The following is a 20542-nucleotide window of genomic DNA, read 5'->3' on the forward strand; positions in this document are numbered from 1 at the left end:
TTAAACATGATTAATGTGTACCTAGTAAAATGAGAAGCTATGGTTGTTCATTTTCATGAGAAGAATTAAGATCTGAACTTATATTAAGTACATACCGAACATGCGAAATGTAAAACAATCGATTTTTAAAACATTCGATATATAGTAAACGTGTTTTGGCCATGCTTAGAATACTAACGATGTCTAGCCACTAGTAGGAAGTATGATACGGCCAAACAGCTATTTGTGGATAGCTATATACATTTGCCCACTAATCCTTGCTGAAATCTCTAGTGGAAGGAATAGTGGGTTGCAACAGTGTCAAAATTCAGAATTTAATAACACAAAAAAAAAAAGTAAATAAAAATGATTTTTAATTTCACAACATTTTCAGGTTTTCAAATTTTCTTATTTAAATTCATTAAAAAATGTTTTCTAAAATGTGTGACTTTAAATTGCTTATATAAACATACATTTAAGTGAAGGCGAACTTAAATTCTAATAAAACAAAACTTTTCCGAGATGCCCACATGCTCAAAATGATATCAGTACTAGCAGTTCAACCCGGCTTTGCTCGGGCCTTATGTACTGTTAATAACTTTATACGCCTATGTACATATTAAAATGTTGGTAGTGAACACTTTTTCCTTAAAACAGGACTAATTGTCTGATTGATTGACAGCTTCTAAGGAAGATGTACTAACGCATCTAAAAACATTACATAAAAGTTGAACAAAACCATTAGTTTTAAGGTTGTTAACACAAACACACACAAAACACTAGGGTGGCCATGTACAATGCACCTTCTCTCCTTGTATTTTTTTTTCTTTTGCCTTTTTTCAATTTTTTTCAACGGATGACACCTCTCTTATATAAGGGATTTTTCATTTAATCTAAAGGCAATGATGCTGAGACCTTTATTAGCCACTGCATTTGTATTGTTTTCACTGGTCGCCATGTTTGTTTTTGTGCCCACGTACATTCAATTTTTGCATGTTTATACATTAATTCTGTATACTGACTATTCCATAGCCAGCTATAACATATACTGACCCAACGGGTCACATGTAGTCTAGTATATCTATAAAAGTGAGAATGTGTGTGTGTGTATGTGACACATGACAGTTTCCTTATGTTAAGAATAAGTAAGTTTGAAAACACTTTTTAAAAACCATGTCAAGCTGGCCTAATGGTTATCGTACTTGACTTACTGTCTTTAGGTTTTGGTTTCGATCTCAGCTCGAGTATTTTTTTTTTTCTTACAAGAATATATGAAAGGGAGAATATGTGTGTGTGAGGACACTACACGAATTTTTGATCAACAGATTTGAAATTTGTTCTATAGGATATTTAGACGTGGAAAACTTTTTAATCAGTTTTTATTCCAGAAAAAAGGGCTGCTAACGTGTCAATATTGTAAAATTGGTACGTCATTGGATTTTTATCTGTTTAACTGTTCTACAAATGCGCAGGCACATCTTTGATAAACACCAGAATTTCAGTGAGTTTATATTTAGGAAACTACAACAATACAATCTTTGTATATAGAGAGAGACAGTTAACAGCTCAGAGTGTTTTTGCTTAATCGTCTTTTTTTTTTTTGTAATTTCTCTATTCTTTCATATGGTTGTTCTAATATCTTGGTCGAATTTGTGTAAGAAAGTTTCATAGTCGTTTTTGTTCATATGTTTTTTTTCTTTTCTTACACAAATTCAACTGAGATATTAGAAATTACAAAAAAAGACGATTAAGCAAAAAACTCTGTGCTGTTCACCAACGTCTGTTTAAATGAAAATATATATATATATATATATATATATATATATATATATATATATATATATATATATATATATATAAAATAGTAATTATTTTTAAGCTCTTTGAAATAAAATTTAAAACTTTGAATAAACACTGTTTAAGAAATACGTTAAGATGAAACAAAATTTGATTTTCTTCCTTTCTTTTTCCGAAATTGAAATATTTCTTTTTAATCTCATGTTATATCCTTTTTCAGAGATTAAAAGAAATGTTTTGTTGTTTTTGTTCCTCGCAAATATATATATATATATATATATATATTTTATTAGGTCAGACATGGCATATATATATATATATATATATATATATATATATACATATACATATATATATACACATATATATATATACATTACTTCTCCTCTAAAATTAAAAATGCTATTAAACATTTTGGAATTTTAATTTTCTTGCCTGATGAGATCAATAATGATTGAAACGGTCTGCATTGTTGCAAGATATGATTATATTTACATAAAGAAAATAAAAAAATTATAATTTGCTCTCTTTGATTGAGCACTATCAACTACCCTTATTGAAATTCAATGATTCTAATCTTTTGAATATTTTTCAACCTGGAATATATATATATATATATATATATATATATATATATATATATATACTAAACGTTCAGCCTGGCTTTGCTCGGCCCTATGTACTGTTTATAACTTTATGTGCATATGTATATATATATATTAAAGTTTGACTCGTGTCCAGGTAACCTACACCTAAAATTTCAAGTGTTTACACCCAAAATTGGTGGAGGAGTTTGGTAGAGTCTGCAAAGGTCAACCTTTTCAACTTTGACATCTTGGCAGCCAAATTTTCGTCCAAAAACTGATTAAAAAGCTTGCTGCATGTCTGAATACCCTTTATGTAAAATTTAAAATGTTTAAACCCAAAATTTGCTGAATAGTTTGCTAGAAACCGTAAAGGTAAAATCTTTTGAACTTTGACCTTGATAGCCAGATTTTCGGCCAAAAACCGATTAAAAAGCCTTACCCTATGTCTGAATAAACTTTATGTAAAATTTCAAATGCTTAGACCAAAAATTGGGTGAGAGGTCAAATTTATTTTAACTTTGACCCCTTAATATTTATTATTTGGGCTCAAATCAAATTAAAAACTTTGACCCCTTGACAGCCAAATTTCTGGCCAAAAACCAATTAAAAAGATTTTCCCAAATCTCAATACCCTTTATGTCCAATCTCGAGTCTGTAGACTGAAAATTGACAGAGTAGTTTGGTAGAGAAGTGTACATGCACAGACAGACACGCAGACAATTTCACTTACATATATATATAACGGGGGTGCCCGGCGTTGCCTGTGTGTATAAAAAAAAAAAAAAAAAAAAAATGTTTTGGGAAGGAGGTAGGCTCGATCCCGAAACCCTGAGGTGAGTAGCCTGATGACTGACCAGGTCGCTATGAGGGCAGGGAGTTGAGAACTGCTGGAAATAAAACTTTAAAAAAAGCAGGTGGTTGAACGATAACGTGTGGTTTTCTAAGTCAAACATCACACCATAGTAGTAGAGAAAATGAAATCACAGCGCGAATTTTGTCACATAATAAAAAATACAGACGACCTAGTTTCATAAATCGGACATATTATAATCTAGACAGTGTATAAAAAGTTCTAAGAAACAGTGACCCCCCCCCCCCTTGAGCACCCCCACCTCCCAAATGCCTTTGGCAGACATACAAAAAAAATGCACACACAAACACACACATTTTCGCTTTTATATTATATACAAATATATATATATATAATTTGAAGTATAGTTTTGTTCAAATCCAGTGAACTACAATATTTATATATATTTTTTTTTTACATAGGCGTCACCACTTATCAAGGCCGATAGGCCACTCAAGGATAAAGGTTAAAGAGTGTAGAGTAGTCAAAAGGACAATATAGTAATCGATGGTAATGGAAGTTCGGTAAATTTGTTAACTTAAGTGGAACGGCTCATCAGAAACTTGTTCACGTTGGACTTGAAGACAACCATATTATAGACAGCTGGAAAGCAGGAAAACGGAAGACAATTCCACAGGCGTGCAGTTCTAAGAAAGAAGCTTTGATCATGGAATCTATGTTTAGGTTTAGGTACAGTTAAAGAGTGGGGAAAATTATTGATAATGCTTTCAGCTAGTCTAGTGTTTCTTGTGAAAGTTTGGCGAGGGGGGACCATAGATTGAAGCTCAGTTGAACACTTTCCATGAAAATAACGATAAAGCAGAGACAAACTCGCAACATCTCTTCTGTGAGATAGAGGTTGCAGCGAAGAGAAAAGGACATCTCCCACCAGGCCATGAAGTCTATTTTGAACCCTATCAAGGCAGCTCCTGCCCATATGTGGCAACAGTATTCCATCCTTGGACGTATCTGGCTCTTATATAGATAGAGAATTGCATCAGCAGTGAGATATCTACTGGATCGATAGAAGGATCTGACCATTTTTCCAGCGGCCTTGGCAACAGATTTGATGTACATATTCCATTTAAGATCAGGAGTAAAGGTCAAGCCCAGAAGCCTGTCAAAACTTGAGGCCTCCTCAAGATGAGAGCCATTCATTTTAATTGATGCCAGATGGGGATCAGAACGTTGATGATGTAAAGATAGAAGCTTGGTTTTAGATGCATTAAAAGTAACCAGCCACTCCTTTCCCCATTGTACAACGTGATCAAGATCAGAGGAGAGAGAATCGGAGAGAACTTGGTCGTTTACTGTCTTAGATGTGCTACTATAGATGGTAGTGTCGTCAGCAAAAATGTCTACGAATGATGTAAGGATGTGATTTGGAAGATCATTAATGTAGATCAGGAAAAGAGTTGGGCCCAGGATGGACCCCTGAGGGACTCCAGCATTTATACTGTGAGCTTCTGATTTTTGCCCATCAACTACTACTCTTATGAACCTATCAGAGAGAAATGATTTAATAATTGAGAAGACATTTCCAGCTATACCATAGCTGGAGATCTTGTGAAGTAAACCTTTATGCCATACCCTATCAAAGGCCTTTGATATGTCAAGAGCAATTGCCCTAGAAAGGTTGCCTCTGTTGAGAGATTCACTAATCCTATGAGATATAACTGTAAGCACATCTGCTGTAGATCTAGCAGAACGGAAACCATATAGTGTGTCACTAAGAAGGTTATTTTTGCTGAGATGGTTGATTACTTCTCTATTTAACACAGATTCCAGCAACTTACTCATGACGCACAGGAGACTTATTGGCCTGTATTGAGAGGGGGATGAACGATCACCTGAATTCTTAAATACAGGGCATACTGATGAGATTTTCCAGGGTGATGGGAAGCAATTTTCCTTAAGACAACGTTTAAACAGTTTTGTAAGTATGGGTGCTAGTTCTGGTTGGAGTTTTTTGAGTACTATAATTGAAATACCGTCAGGGCCGGTTGCTTTACTGGAATCAAGGTTTTTGATTAGCTTGGCAACATCACATACAGATATTTGTATATCACATAGTGTGTTTTCTGATACAGGAGGAAATATTGGGGGTTGGCGGCCTTGGTCACAAAGGGTAGAATTGGCTGCAAAGTTCTTGGCAAAGAGTTTGGCTTTGTCTGATGCTGACGAGATTAACTCAGGTCCATTGATGATAGTTGGGATAGAGCACACGCTTCTGTTCAGGATTCTGTTTGCAATTTGCCAAAACTGCCGCTGCTCAGCTACTTTGGACTTGACGGACTGAGCATACAACTCTCTTGCGTTCTTTATTACTTTCTTACAATGGTTGCTGGCAGTCCTGAAAGCGGCTTTAGTTTCCATACATCTATTACGTTGGAAGCAGTGGAAAAAGTGATTTCTGTGTGCAATAGCAGCAGCACATTCTGGAGAAAACCATGGCTGGCTGTTAGGTTTTTGTTGGAACTTTTTTGAGGGTATGAAATTGTCTATACCTACAATTGACCATTCTGTCAGGTCTGATACTATAGACGACACATCCTTTTTAAACATGGAACGCAGAGGAAGATCAGATATAAATGTACGGAAACTATCCCAGTCAGCCATAGTGTATCGATATACTGTACGATGGAGAAGTACGTCTGAGGACTTATTACATTTCATTTTTATCTTAATTGATACAACTGAGTGGTCGGAAGATCCAAGAGAAGACAGAACGGAAACTGGACATAGTTCAGGGCAAGTTGTGAGAAAAAGGTCTAGGAGACTTGCATACTGGCCGTCATTGTCGGGCACACGGGTGGGTTCGTGAACAATCTGAGTGAGGTCATAAGCAATGGAGAAATCATGACAGAATCTCCCCTCATCATCGGTTTTGTTTGAGTGGGTCAACCATTCCACATTGTGAACATTGAAGTCTCCACATACGTGAATGTTAGTTGAAGGATATGCTGATAGAACTTGGTCAATTTTCTCAGATATGCTTTTAAAGATAGTAACTCCGCTGTTATGGGGGCGATAGAGAGTTAATATAAATGCCGTAGTGTGAGCTAATGCTACTCGGAAGCACATATAGGGTAAGTTAGGATCTTCTCTGGAGATGTCCCTACCACATGGAAAGCCATCTTTTATATAGGCACATATTCCATGCCCATGACGGTCTTGGGGGTCAGATTTGGAAGTTAGGTTAGAGTATCCTTTAATTATGAACTTTTAGCCATTTAGGGAAATAGTCTGTCCAATTCCAGTTTCGTTTAAAAATAAAAGGTCTGGTTTAGTCTCTTGTAATTGGGCTTCAACCTCTGGAAGGTTAGAACGTAGACCCCTGATGTTGGAGAAGGAGACATGGTAGTGGGGGTCTACGTTGGAAGTTTCAGATCTGGGTTTAATCGTGTATTTTTTATTGAAACTTGTCATGATGGAATTTTGGAGTTTGTGGACTAGGTCGTCAGACTTGCTTAGAGCAGGACAGAGAGGGGAAACAAAGAGAGAAAAGTAACGAAGAATTTTTTTTTTTTTTTTTGTAGCTCATGATAAGGTAAAGCCGTAACAATTACCCACTAGTATGGCATCGAGAGGCCCCACCAGAGACTACTGCATGGTCCAGAATCCATTCCCCAAATGGCAATACAGCAGCCCTAGTACTTTGCGGCCGCTGATAGGACAGCCTCCTTAGTGGTTAATCCAAGGTTCGGGTCCCTGACTATCAGGCGGATAACGTCAGCCCAGATAAAACGTTTACCTCCAGCACCCTTACTAGTGACATGGCTAAACTACGGTTGTTGTTGGTGGCTACTGCCGTCCCTAAACAATTTCAGACACTGGTGGCCATGGTCGAAATGAATCTAAGAAAAAGCAATTAGGGATGCATAAATCAATGTGAATTAATGAAATTACGAAAAATGGTCCATTAGAATAATAATAGAAAGTAAAGTCAAAAGTTTGAGATTCTCACTGAACTGTTTAGAGTGATCGAAATCAGCCCCAGCTGTTTCCGTTTGTTGTTTAAGTCTTCCTCCTCTTTTCAACTCTTCCATCAATAGTATTAAATTGAATTCCAGTTTTATGTTGTTTTTTTTTTTTTTTTTACGTTTAAAACATAACAATTACGACTTTTTTCACTTAACTTCTCTGGGTATTGCCAAGTTAAGAATGGCATTTGGAATAGACATCCCAAACTCCCCATGTAAAGAACAGCTACCGGAATAGACACCCCCAACATCCCCATGTAAAAAAACAGCTGCTGGAGTAGACAATCACCTTTTTTTTAGGAGCAGGGAAATAATTCCCCCAAATTTACCCGTGATAATCATTGTCAGGATACCCACCCGCAAATGTTAAAAAAAAAAAAAAAAAAGAATTGGAGAATTACCGATCAACGTACAACTGACTGCTCCTGCTGTTTATCATATAGAAACAACGCATAAAGTTGCTTGAATCAGCAGGAGCCGAATCGGACATTTAGTCGTGCCGGATTTTGATCGTACATAAAGAGGTTTATTAAAATTATTATAAAAATAAACAATAAAACTAATTTACTCAAGTTTCAGTCGAGGTTATTTTTGGCAAATATCTTTTTAGCTTCATACCTAAAGATATTTGCAAAACATAAACTTTTAAGAAAAAAAATATTCTCTCTTAAGACAGAAAATAAACAAAATAAATAGAAATACAACTATTTATATATATATTGTATACCGGAAAAATATCCAGTAAATAAAACGTTTAGTAAATCGTTATTTTTTTGCATTTTTTTTTTTGCATTTCCATACATCAAACATGGATATAAATATCACTAAGACATCCACTGGGTCAGACGCTTCATTTTTTGGCAAATATCTTTTTAGCTTCATACCTAAAGATATTTGCAAAACATAAACTTTTAATAAAAAAAAATTCTCTCTTAAGACAGAAAATAAACAAAATAAATAGAAATACAACTATTTATATATATATTGTATACCGGAAAAATGTCCAGTAAATAAAACGTTTAGTAAATCGTTATTTTTTTGCATTTGTTTTTTTTGCATTTCCATAATCAAACATGGATATAAATATCACTAAAACATCCGCTGGGTCATACGCTTCATTTCGGTACCTTACCTACCTGGGTGGGTTGCTGGTAGGTCGAGATAAACCGCATCACACACACATGTTTGTAAACTTTTAGATGTGTTCGTTTATATAGGAATTAGTTTCATTCTAGAATATGAGCATGTCCGGTCTTAGCCAATTAGAAAGGGTGGAACATTGCTAGGGAGCCGTTATTATTTAGTATTCGGAAATTGGAAAGAATTTGTTATGTCTATGTTTGTCTTAGCTAGTTACAGAGAGTGAAATCACACTATAGTTTAAAAATATAGAATAGGACCCGGTGACAACAGGTAGTAGTGGTAGGACTAAATATCTAGAGAGTAAAATAGGGACTCCTTCCTCTTAAGATATTGTGATGGTGATGCTTGTCAGATGGAATGTAGCATTTGAATGTATCTGTAGTGGTGGTCGAAAGCTACATATAATAGTGGCTAATAGGCTAGATGTATTAAATTTGTATGTGGCATCTGGTGTTGCAAACCTACGATACTTTTGTACAGAGGGGAATTTCTGCTGTCAAATTATAGGAGATTATATCGAACCCAATATATAGCAATGATTTAAAAAGTTATATAAAAAAAAAGGATTCATGCACCATCACCAAGAATTGAAACCAAAACGTTTAGCTTACAATTTACTACACAATACAAAATAAGATGAAATGAAACAACAAAATGGAAAGCAGTGTTAAGTGAAAGTTTTTTGTCGAACCAACCGGCTTCGAACCTGGCACGCTCAGGTTGTTAGTCCATGTCGTTAACAACTTAGCCACCATGACCTCCCTATCCCAGGTGCTGTGTACAGGAGGGCTGTATGCTTGTTCCGGCATTGTTTTAAATTGTCTTGGACATCTCTTTGTTGCTGGACTCGAGCAGTGCCAATTCAGGAGAAATGCAGTTGATGATTGTGCCATGCTTGCATCACATTAGGCTTGTCAACTCCCTGCTGCTGCTAATGAATATGATGACAAGGATGATGATGATGATGATATGTGTGTGTGTTCTAAAAGTAATCAAGATATACACTGCACCAACTCGTGAACATATTTATATTTGTATAGATATATTCCTTATGGTGGATACCAATGCAAATATATATTTCTATCTAACAAAGTTATGCCAGTGTGCACGTGTATGACGTGTGCATGTCTTACATTATTGAGCGGGGGGGGGGGGGATTGGCATTCCCAAAATTGATGACATACTTACGCGTATAGGTGCTGACTAACTTGCTTGTAATTAACTCTGCAGACAGCTGTTTAATGTTATCCCTTGTGCATCAATATCAAAACCCGACGATTCATGCACCTGCCGAGATTTTGTACCCAATTGTTTGCTTTTTTGGTACTGTCACAGAACTTGAACTGAACTCTTTATTTTTTGTTTTAAATCCTAAACCCTAACCCTAACCTTGAATCCTACCATATCACCATATCATATGAATCCGAAGATTCTGTTGTTGGCATTGGTTTCCCTGATATTTTTCTACCAGAACCCTTTTTCGAAAGACATCGGGGAATATGGATGGATTACGTAAAGATTGCCTACATTCTAAGTGAAAGTGATTTTTGTAGAATGAACTGGATTTAAACATGGGACACTCAGGTTGTCAGTTCGCGTCGTTAACCATTTGACCACCGTCACCTTACAACATACTGTAACCTCATTGTCAGTATATTCACCCGCAAATGTTTAAAAAAAAAAAAAAAAAGAATTGGAGGATTCCCGATCAATGTACAACTGACTGCTCCTGCTGTTTGTCATATAGAAACAACGTGTAAAGTTGCTTGAATCAGCAGGAGCGGAATCAGATATTTAGTCGTGCCGGATTTTGATCGTACATAAAGGGGTTTACTAAAATTATTATAAAGATAAACAATAAAACTAATTTCCTCAAGTTTCAGTCGAGGTTAATTTTGGAAAATATCTTTTTAGTTTTATACCTAAAGATATTTGCAAAAAATAAACTTTTTTTTTTTTTTAATATTCCCTCTTAAGCTATTTAGATTGGCAAAAGTCTGTTCTGTTTGGTTCAAATTCTGAAGAAGCACCACCCTTTTATGTCTCCTCAAAAATCTGACTTTGAGTAGAATTCCTCTGGCGGTATTTACTTGATCTTAATGTATACCTTATCAGGATTGCAGATTCGGAAAGAATCTGAGATTTATGAAGGAGCCTGAGCCGGACCCATAAAAATTCTAGGTGTGATATGCATCTTATTTATTTTGTTTTATTCTTGACCGTCTTAACGTGATTCTCAAATTTGATGCAACTATTAGAAATATAAAAGCAGTAAAATGTTGAACCGGGTATTTAGATCATTTTTTGTAATTCTGTTGCTAACAAACAGGAATTGCAAGAGAAAGTAAAATAAAGAAGCAAATCGGATAAAATTAATGACTAAAACAAATCAACAGAAGTTAGAACATTTTCATTCGAATGAAACAAATGAATACATCTAAGAATCAACAGAGAATTTGAATATGGGAAGACTTTGGAATAAGGAGTTGTAGTCAAATATTTTGGAATTCTCGGAGTCAAAGGGGATCAAAAGCAAAAAAGGTTGATATGCCATAAACACACCCAATGAATCATTTACAACAAGTATTGCATTTTGGTATTACATTAATAAATAAAAGCTGAAATTGTGATATAACATTGCTAAAAAAGAAGTGAATTGATATACTATAAAATAGATAAACCAAATCAATGAATTACTTATAATACTCCATTCCAAAAATTCAAACACTAACTCCTACCATTCTTAAAATTCCAACTTTGACTCATAGCATACTAAAAATTCTGACTTTGACTCATAGCATACTAAAAATTCCAACTTTGACTCATAGCATACTAAAAATTCCGACTTTGACTCATAGAATACTAAAAATTCCGACTTTGACTCATAGCATACTAAAAATTCCGACTTTGACTCATAAAATACTAAAAATTCTGACTTTGACTCATAGAATACTAAAAATTCCGACTCTAACCCCGAGCATTCCAAAAAATCCCAATTCCAACCCCATGCATTCTAAAAATTCTGATTCCTAGTATTTCAAAAATTCAAACTCTTAGCATTCTAGAAATTAAGACACCGATTCCTATCATTCCAAAAATTAAGCTTATTGTTATTTGCCAATATGTATGTATTAAATAAACAGATGTAATTCATCAAAACTCAACACAGGAGTAGTAGTCGTAGTAGTAACACATCTTTTTTTTTTTATCAGTAAATGAAAACAAATGATAACTCAGATTTTTAACTTAGAAAAAAGATAAACCAAAAATTGTAGATTAAAAATGTCTAAATTATATTTTACTGTCTCTTAGATCACTCAGTGACCAAACCACCTGCTTTTCTCTTAACATATATATGTTTTTTTATTATTATTATTATTTCAACCGGGAGTGTATTAGCTTAATTCATTACAAGTTGTTTCAATAGACCCATATAATCAGATGATTAAAGTTAAAATAGAAAAGAAAGATATTGTTTTATTATATGGATATTAAAAGCCAGAACAGTGGAAGTAAGGGATAGAGAGGGGAGGAGGGAAAAATGGGGGAAAGGAAAGAGGGGGGAAAGACACTAGAGAAAAAAATAATAAAAAAGAATATTTATAAGAGCAAATAGTTAATAAAACATGTTAAAAAATACTTTGAAAAAGAGTTAAAATCATATTTAATCTGAAAAGGAAACACTTAATAAGTGGATAGTCCTTAATCCGTGGAGTTTCAAAGAAATTCTTTCCTTCTCATCAGAGGGTAGGAATTATCAAAATGCGGGATCGGATTTTGCATACAAAAGTATTTGATGAAACTGAAAGTAAGTCAAAGATAACAAAAAATGAAGCAGGGGGAATATGGTGAAGAAAAAAATGAAGCAGAGGGAATATGGTGAAGAAAAAGATGATTACACGTGAATGGATAGTCTGGTGAAAGGTAAATTATCCAATGACGGTAAAATCCAAAAATATAAATCCAAGAAAGTTAATTGAATTTCCATTCGCATTTTATTATATACTAGCAAGGGGTACCTGACGTTGCCCGGGTGTTTGTAGGTGTATGTGAAAAAAACCCGAAAATGTGAAAAAAAAAACAGGTGCTCATGAAAAAAAACGAAGCCTTGACGACGCGCAGTTGGAAAATAGTAAAGTGTGAAAAAAAACAGGTGCGCGTTTTTGATTGACGTGACGGCGATAGCTATTCAGCAGTTAGCATTTTGTGTGGGACAGTTTTTAATGAGGTCAATAAATCGGTTTGTTTGTTTTTAAAAACCCGCTCGCTCGTCTCGAAATGAAAGCTACCATCTGATATGACGAAGTCGACATTGACCAAACGTTTACTGGCTCTGGGCCTGTGATTAGAGTCGAGTTTCGCTTTTTGTTTATACCGAAAACCGAATGTAACACGGGCTGATGCGGGAAATGTGGAATAATTAACGTTTGAAAGTCAATAAAATTAAATAGACAGGCGAGCTCTGTGGTTAAGTGTGAGATATTACAATTTATAGATGATATAAAAAGTTTTAAGAAGTTGTGAAGTAAGCGAGCGTTTCTCTGAAAGAAGCCTTTTGTGGACATCGAGGAAAAGCATACATACATACATACATACATTTTCGCTTTTATATATATATATATATATATAAGTTAGAAATATAAAACAGAGCAAGAGATGATGATAGGGGAAAAAAGAAGAAAAGATAAAAGGAAAATAGGGGAATTAATAATTGAGCATGTCAAAAAAAGTTTGTTGTGTATTGAACGGTGACTTGCATGTATCTCAAGGTCAGAACTGGATTAAGAAGTCAGCAATCTTCAGCGACGACGACAGCGGTGGTGGGGTGGACAGAGAGAGCCAAGATGCGTCCAGTTCAAATTGGTAAACAGGTGCGTCTAATATAACTTTTATGAAATCTCTTTGAGTAGGAAATCAATTATAGATTCTATGGGGTATGTTTTAGAATTGAAGTCGGGTTTAGGGGAGAAGAAGGGGAAAAAGTGGAGTTTTGTAGTAGTTTCAAAGCATATAGAGTTTTAACTACAAGATCTGTGGACATAAAAACCTAATTGACCTTGCCTTCTTCCATATGTCAAATCTTAAGTGGCTTACAATTGCAACATAAAACCTTGCCTTAAAGAGGCAATCCTTTTTCTAAGCGGAGAAATCAAATTTTAGGAAGTTAAATGTCAAGCTAGATATTTTTCTTATTGCCTGTGTCATCTGCATTCATTACAGTTCTGCACTCTACTAAGCATGAAGAAACTTTTTTTCATTGTCATAAGGGACTCTTTTTGTTTAAGGGACTTTTTTTTGTTTGTCATAAGGGACTTTTTTTTTTTTTTTTTCATAACCGATTTTTGGTCCTTTGACAAAGGAGGGATTGGACCTAGTATTTCACTCCCGTTCGTCTGTTCGCACTTTTTTCAATAACAACGCCTTGGATTAAAAAAAAAAAAAATTTTTGCACAAACATTAGTCATGGTGAAAGTAAATTTTTGCCAGAACGGATTTTCCAGGATAACTCTGGTTGCTCCCCCCCCCCTCCAGGAGGCCATTGTAGGAGTAAAATTCCTAGAAAATCGTTCGTTGATTTTCGTGAATTTTTCACTCAGGGAGAGGGACCTTGCATACTCAGCTTGTTTTATTTGTCATAGGGTTTTTTTTTCTTTGTCATAAGGGACCATGCTAAAACTATCATGCTGTGCTTTCTGTTGACATAACCTGTTGATCTTTACCAGCTTCTGTTATGGTTGGTTGAATAAAAAAACAACTCATTATAAGTAAGATAATAGATTTTCCCAAGAAAGTTTCTAGAACAAATAATAATCAAAAAATAGGTCTATATAATTGACACTGGATCACTGCCATTGTTGTTTGAGGTACCACGCCCTTGTTTTCTCACTTGAAAGCGAGGGTAATTATAATGTACAAAAGCAAAGCGTATGGCATAATAACGTTGACAGACTGGTTCCCCTCGGTTCACCAAAGTTAAGCAATGTCAAGCTTGGCCAGTGCCAAATGAGTGACCATTTTGGAATACCAGGTGCTGTATGTAAGATGAAGTCGAAACTACCCTGCAAAATTGATACATGCTTTTTTATGTATTAACGAGTTTTCGCAAATCAAGACCTATAAGCCACTCGAGGACAAGGGTTAATGACTATGTCTGAAAGACAGTGAAGCAATAACGTTTATTTATTTAGGATCCATAACAATGGTTGACACTGACCAGAAATTAGATTATTTAAGAGGATCAACAAGAATTTGTTAACATTGGACTTGAAAATTATCATGCTATAGTCAACTAGGAAGCAGCCCCATGGTATTGTGTTCCATAATAGTTCTTGAAAGTTCTGTTTAATTTTAGGTGCATAGAGAGAAAATTTTTTTTACAGTTATTGTAATGTTACATGCTTCTGTCCAGGGGATATTGAACACGCAACAAATATAAAAATAAAAAAACCTAAAAACTTATAAAATTTATAAAAAGTTTAAAAAAAAAAAAAAATGAAGCAATATTTATTATACATATAAATCAAGTCGAAAACAGAGAGACATTTATTTTAACACTAGCTTGGGTGCCCGGCGTTGCCCGGGTGTTTGTGGGTTTGTGTTGAGCAAAATAAAAAAAAGTTGTAGTAGGTAGGCAAGCTCAGAACCCGTGACGCAAAGGCAGAAAAGAAAGTGGAGGTGTGTGTAAGGATTGAGCAAAAAAAAAAAAGAAGGAAAATTGTGAGTGCAAAAAAACAAAAAAACAATTAGGAGTATTAAGCAGGCTCGAACCCAAACCACGCCAGAGGAAAAGGAGGTGGAAAAAAAAAAAACACGGTCTTATTTATGCGCCCACCGTGATTATGACGTCATAGGCGGTCAAAATAACGTCTTTTATGCGCCGTAGTTGATGCGCGGTTTGAATGACTTGCAAAAATGTCAGCGAAAAAATCGACCCCTCCTTGTAGAAAAGTGCCCAGTTGAGAGTGAAGGAATTAACGTTTTTAGCCAATTTTTCAATATTTGTCATCCGAAGGGTCGAACTTCAAAAGGATACTGATCTTGTGAAAATCCGTCGCCTCTGTCGAATGTTTTAGGCAGACATACAAACATACAAACACGCATACATTTAAACAGACAGGTGAGATTTATATAATAGACTAGCGAGGGGTACCTGGCGTTGCCCGGGTGTTTAGAGGTGTGCGTGTTGGGCGGGGGAGGGGGTGTCTAAACAAAAGAATAAGCGAAGTAAGAACCCTGTTGAAATATTAAAAAAAAAACAATGTTAAAACTTCTTTAATAAAAATCGTTGCCCGGGTGTTTGTGTTGGGGTGGGGGTTTAAAAAAAAAAACAGTTTTGGTAAGTAGTTAGGATCAAACCCGAAGCCTTGAGGCGAAGGTGGAAAAGAAAGTGTGCAAAAAACCTGCCATGTTACCCGCTCGGCCAACAAAGAGCAAATGAAACACGCTTGAATTTATTTATTCAAGTATTAAAAACAGAATTGACACGTGCCCACAATAAAAGTTAACTCTGCTGCTTCCATTAATGAGGTCAAATAGAAGGAACGGACTTAACTTTTGCTGCAACTTTTGCTAACCCAACCAACAACCAAGATGTTGGGGGAGGGGGGGATCAGCTCCCCATTGTCCAGATTGAATAGCAATTGTCTGATATAAAAAGTTTGGCCCCACATTGATCAAAGCTGATTGCTTCTGGACGTTCCCCGGTGCGATTGCCGGAAACAGCGCCTTCGCTTTGAATTAGTTTCGGTTTTATACAAAAAAGCTGAACGAACACAAGACGGGCTGAAATAGCAATAATTTTGTAAAAATCAACGTAAATAAATCTAGACACAACGCGCGTTCGCAAATTGTACATATTATGATCTAGGGGCTATATAAACAATTCTAAGTGATAGTAACCCCCCCCCCCCGGGACCGTCGGCGAAAAAAGCCTTTTCGAGACATACAAAAAATGCGCGCACACATTTGCCTTTTATATATATAGATATATAGATTGTATTATATATCTATCTATCTATATATATATATATATATATATATATATATAGATTAACCCTATTTTATATATATAGATTAAGAAAAACAAAACTATTTACAAATATTAAATACGCTTTCTTTTATATTTTATTTTTTATTGGAATCTTTTGAGATGAGTAATTTGTATATTTATTTCTTTACTTGGCTACTGTTATCCCCATCTTCATTGTTGTCGTTTCACCATGTTTCGACCAACTCATTCTCTGGCCTTCTTCAGGTGATTACCCACAATGGGATAGGAATGTCTTTAAAGAAGTTATAGAACAGATGTTTGGTTCTTTTTTTACAAAGGAGTCGCCACATCAAGGCCCAAAGGCCACTCGAGGATAAGGGTTAATGAGTATACGGTAGTCAATAGGAAAATATCGTAGCAGTCGTTAGTAGTGGAAATTTGATAAATTGGATTACTTAAGGGGATGGCTTATCAAGAACTTAGTTATGTTGGACTTGAAGATGACCATATTGTGGTCAGATGGAAAGCAGAAAAACGGAACGGAGTTCCACAGGTGTGCAGTTCTAAGAAAGAAGCTTTGTTCATGGAATCTACATTTAGGTTTAGGCACAGATAAAGAGTGGGGGAAATTATTGATAGTGTTTTTGTGAAAGTTTGCCGAGATGGGGACCATAGATTGGAACTCAGATGAGCACTTGCCATGAAAATAATGATAGAGCAGAGGTAGGCTCGCAACGTCTCTTCTTTCTAAATTTCTATCCTCACCATTTATAAAGAATAGCACGTCAGTTAATATGAAAGATATCTTTTTCTCTTGCTTTTCTTTAGTTCTTAAGTTCTTCTAAAATTAATTTGTTATAAGTATTGTCACTCATGCTGTAAAGTATTCGTAGTTTTGTCAGCGGAACAATTAAATTGTGATCATTACATATTTTTTTAAAAAGTTCCGTCAAGTTGACAAAGTTCTTGCGGTTTTTAACTTTTGAATTCAGATGCACACATCTCGGCTCAAACAAAAATTTATTGATCGAAATAAGCACCATCAGAATCAACACACTTTTGCCAATGCAAACAAGTGTATTTATGCTAGTAACATAAAAATCTTACGTTCTGGTGGTGATGAAGTCGCTGAAGGCTTTTTTGATATCACTTAGGTTTTTTAAGCCTTTCTCATGCAGAAAATTGCTGTGATGCTTGCAAAAAAGTGGTAGTCTGTCGGGTGAAACGTTTTATGAGGCAGAGTTTTGTAGACGAATTCGTTCAACTTCTGCAAGGGTCGGTTTAGCAGCGTATGGTCGGGCATTGTCGTGGAGGAGAATTGAACCTTTTCTGTTGACTAATGCTGGGTGTTGTTGTTGAAGTTTCCCTGCTGCTGCTGCTCTCACAGCCTCCTCAGTATTTAAAGTTGAATACTTTTAAGTTGTAATGTAGAAATATTAGAGTTTCTCTGTTCTCATAACGCAGCCTGTTCCTCATACATACAGCTTACTCCCTGTACTAAGAAGCCTCTGACTCTCCACAGATGAAGGTGTTGTGCTTAAATATTTTGAAGCCATTTTACTCAGCATTGGTAAGGTCTGTGTCTTCTTCCACCACTGAAATGAATCATCACCTCTTGCGAGTACTTGAAAGCTACATAATGGTCATGTTCTTTTATGCATCTAACCATAAGGAATTTACTCCTTTTGAGCTTAGATTGTGATTCTTGTATTTCTGTTGTAGTTGCAGTTTCCAGGTTTAACGCAGCTTCTTCTACTTGCTGTAAGTTTTGATTTGTTACTGTAGGCTTATTCGAAGCTAATTTTTCAAACAGGCTTGAAAGAGATACAGTTTTACTTTCACTTTGATCTTATTGACCCTCAACAGAGCTTGAAGAAGTGTATCCTGCTGATTCTGCTTCGTTATCATCAATATAAAGTAAATGTAGAATCCAATTCTTACTGTTTCCCATGTCATTTTTTTTTTTAATTGAAATTTGAATCTTGGATCTAGGAAAGTAGACAGACAAGCTTTTATCATTTAGATAGGATAAAAATGGTAAGTTGTTAAGGTAGGAATTTTATAGCATCACAAATTCTCGCATAAAAAAATTGAACGAATCTCTTATTAAAAAAATTCTAGTTTTTGCAAATCATTCTGCTTCACATATATGCCACGAAAAAGCGCTTTCTGATTAATGTTTACCAGGTAAAAAAAATATTCTGTTATTCTGAAAAACAGCCAAGTTCGTTTGTTTATGTTAAAACTGGTAAACATTAATATGAAAGGACTTTTTCTTGACATTTAACGCACAAACCGGAAATAAATTTGTAAACAATTACAGCATTAAGTTGAAGAAAGCCAATACAAGAATAAAATAAAGATGTTAAAACAACAAAAAAGAAATAGTACTTATGCAGAGGACATTTCGGAAACTCTTATTTCTTAATATGTGGAAGAGAAGGTTTTTTTTCTAACTAGTCTGTACTTTCACCTAACACTTTAATAAACAATACAAAACACGTGATTTGTACCACAAGCATTGAAGAAGGACAATTGAAGTTTTTTCGCTGTATGTGTTTGACTGGGAAAGGGGTTGAGGAAACCACCTCAAATGGACAAATGTAATCAGGTCCAAGTGAAGAATTCAACAGAATCGCAAAGAAATACCAATTGTATAAAGAACTCTATTGTGGATAACATGCAGCTCTTAAATTTATTAAAATTAAATTGATATTGAACATGTACGTTTATTTAATTACATCGCCATGATAAACAAAGTGAAAGATACTACATAAAATTATATTTTTTTGAGGATACTATTTAAGAAGTACATGGTGTAAAGAGCTGACATTTGGATATAGCATTTTACAATATGTATTGATTCTAGCATTCTACAATATGTATTGATTCTAGCATTCTACAATATGTATTGATTCTAGCATTCTACAATATGTATTGATTCTAGTATTCTACAATATGTATTGATTCTAGCGTTCTACAATATGTATTGATTCTAGCATTCTACAATATGTATTGATTCTAGCGTTCTACAATATGTATTGATTCTAGCGTTCTACAATATGTATTGATTCTAGCGTTCTACAATATGTATTGATTCTAGCGTTCTATAATATGTATTGATTCTAGCGTTCTACAATATGTATTGATTCTAGCATTCTGCAATATGTATTGATTCTAGCGTTCTACAATATGTATTGATTCTAGCGTTCTACAATATGTATTGATTCTAGCGTTCTACAATATGTATTGATTCTAGCGTTCTACAATATGTATTGATTCTAGCGTTCTACAATATGTATTGATTCTAGCGTTCTACAATATGTATTGATTCTAGCGTTCTACAATATGTATTGATTCTAGCGTTCTACAATATGTATTGATTCTAGCGTTCTATAATATGTATTGATTCTAGCGTTCTACAATATGTATTGATTCTAGCGTTCTATAATATGTATTGATTCTAGCGTTCTACAATATGTATTGATTCTAGCGTTCTACAATATGTATTGATTCTAGCGTTCTATAATATGTATTGATTCTAGCGTTCTACAATATGTATTGATTCTAGCGTTCTACAATATGTATTGATTCTAGCGTTCTACAATATGTATTGATTCTAGCGTTCTATAATATGTATTGATTCTAGCGTTCTACAATATGTATTGATTCTAGCGTTCTACAATATGTATTGATTCTAGCGTTCTATAATATGTATTGATTCTAGCGTTCTACAATATGTATTGATTCTAGCGTTCTACAATATGTATTGATTCTAGCGTTCTACAATATGTATTGATTCTAGCGTTCTATAATATGTATTGATTCTAGCTTTCTACAATATGTATTGATTCTAGCGTTCTACAATATGTATTGATTCTAGCGTTCTACAATATGTATTGATTCTAGCGTTCTACAATATGTATTGATTCTAGCGTTCTACAATATGTATTGATTCTAGCGTTCTACAATATGTATTGATTCTAGCGTTCTACAATATGTATTGATTCTAGCGTTCTACAATATGTATTGATTCTAGCATTCTATAATATGTATTGATTCTAGCGTTCTACAGTATGTATTGATTCTAGCGTTCTACAATATGTATTGATTCTAGCGTTCTACAATATGTATTGATTCTAGCGTTCTACAATATGTATTGATTCTAGCGTTCTACAATATGTATTGATTCTAGCATTCTGCAATATGTATT

At 34.7% G+C, this 20542-nt stretch overlaps 1 protein-coding gene across 5 annotated transcripts in view; it reads left to right on the forward strand.

Moving 5' to 3' along the window:
• Nucleotides 1-20542, forward strand: part of LOC145263767 (coiled-coil domain-containing protein AGAP005037-like) — a 758348-nt gene that overhangs the window by 208341 nt on the left and 529465 nt on the right. The gene's annotated exons all lie outside the window — the stretch shown is intronic.

This window comes from Euprymna scolopes, chromosome 39 (genome assembly GCF_053919585.1).
Source record: "Euprymna scolopes isolate OS-2025 chromosome 39, ASM5391958v1, whole genome shotgun sequence".
In the NCBI taxonomy this organism is placed as follows: domain Eukaryota; kingdom Metazoa; phylum Mollusca; class Cephalopoda; order Sepiida; family Sepiolidae; genus Euprymna; species Euprymna scolopes.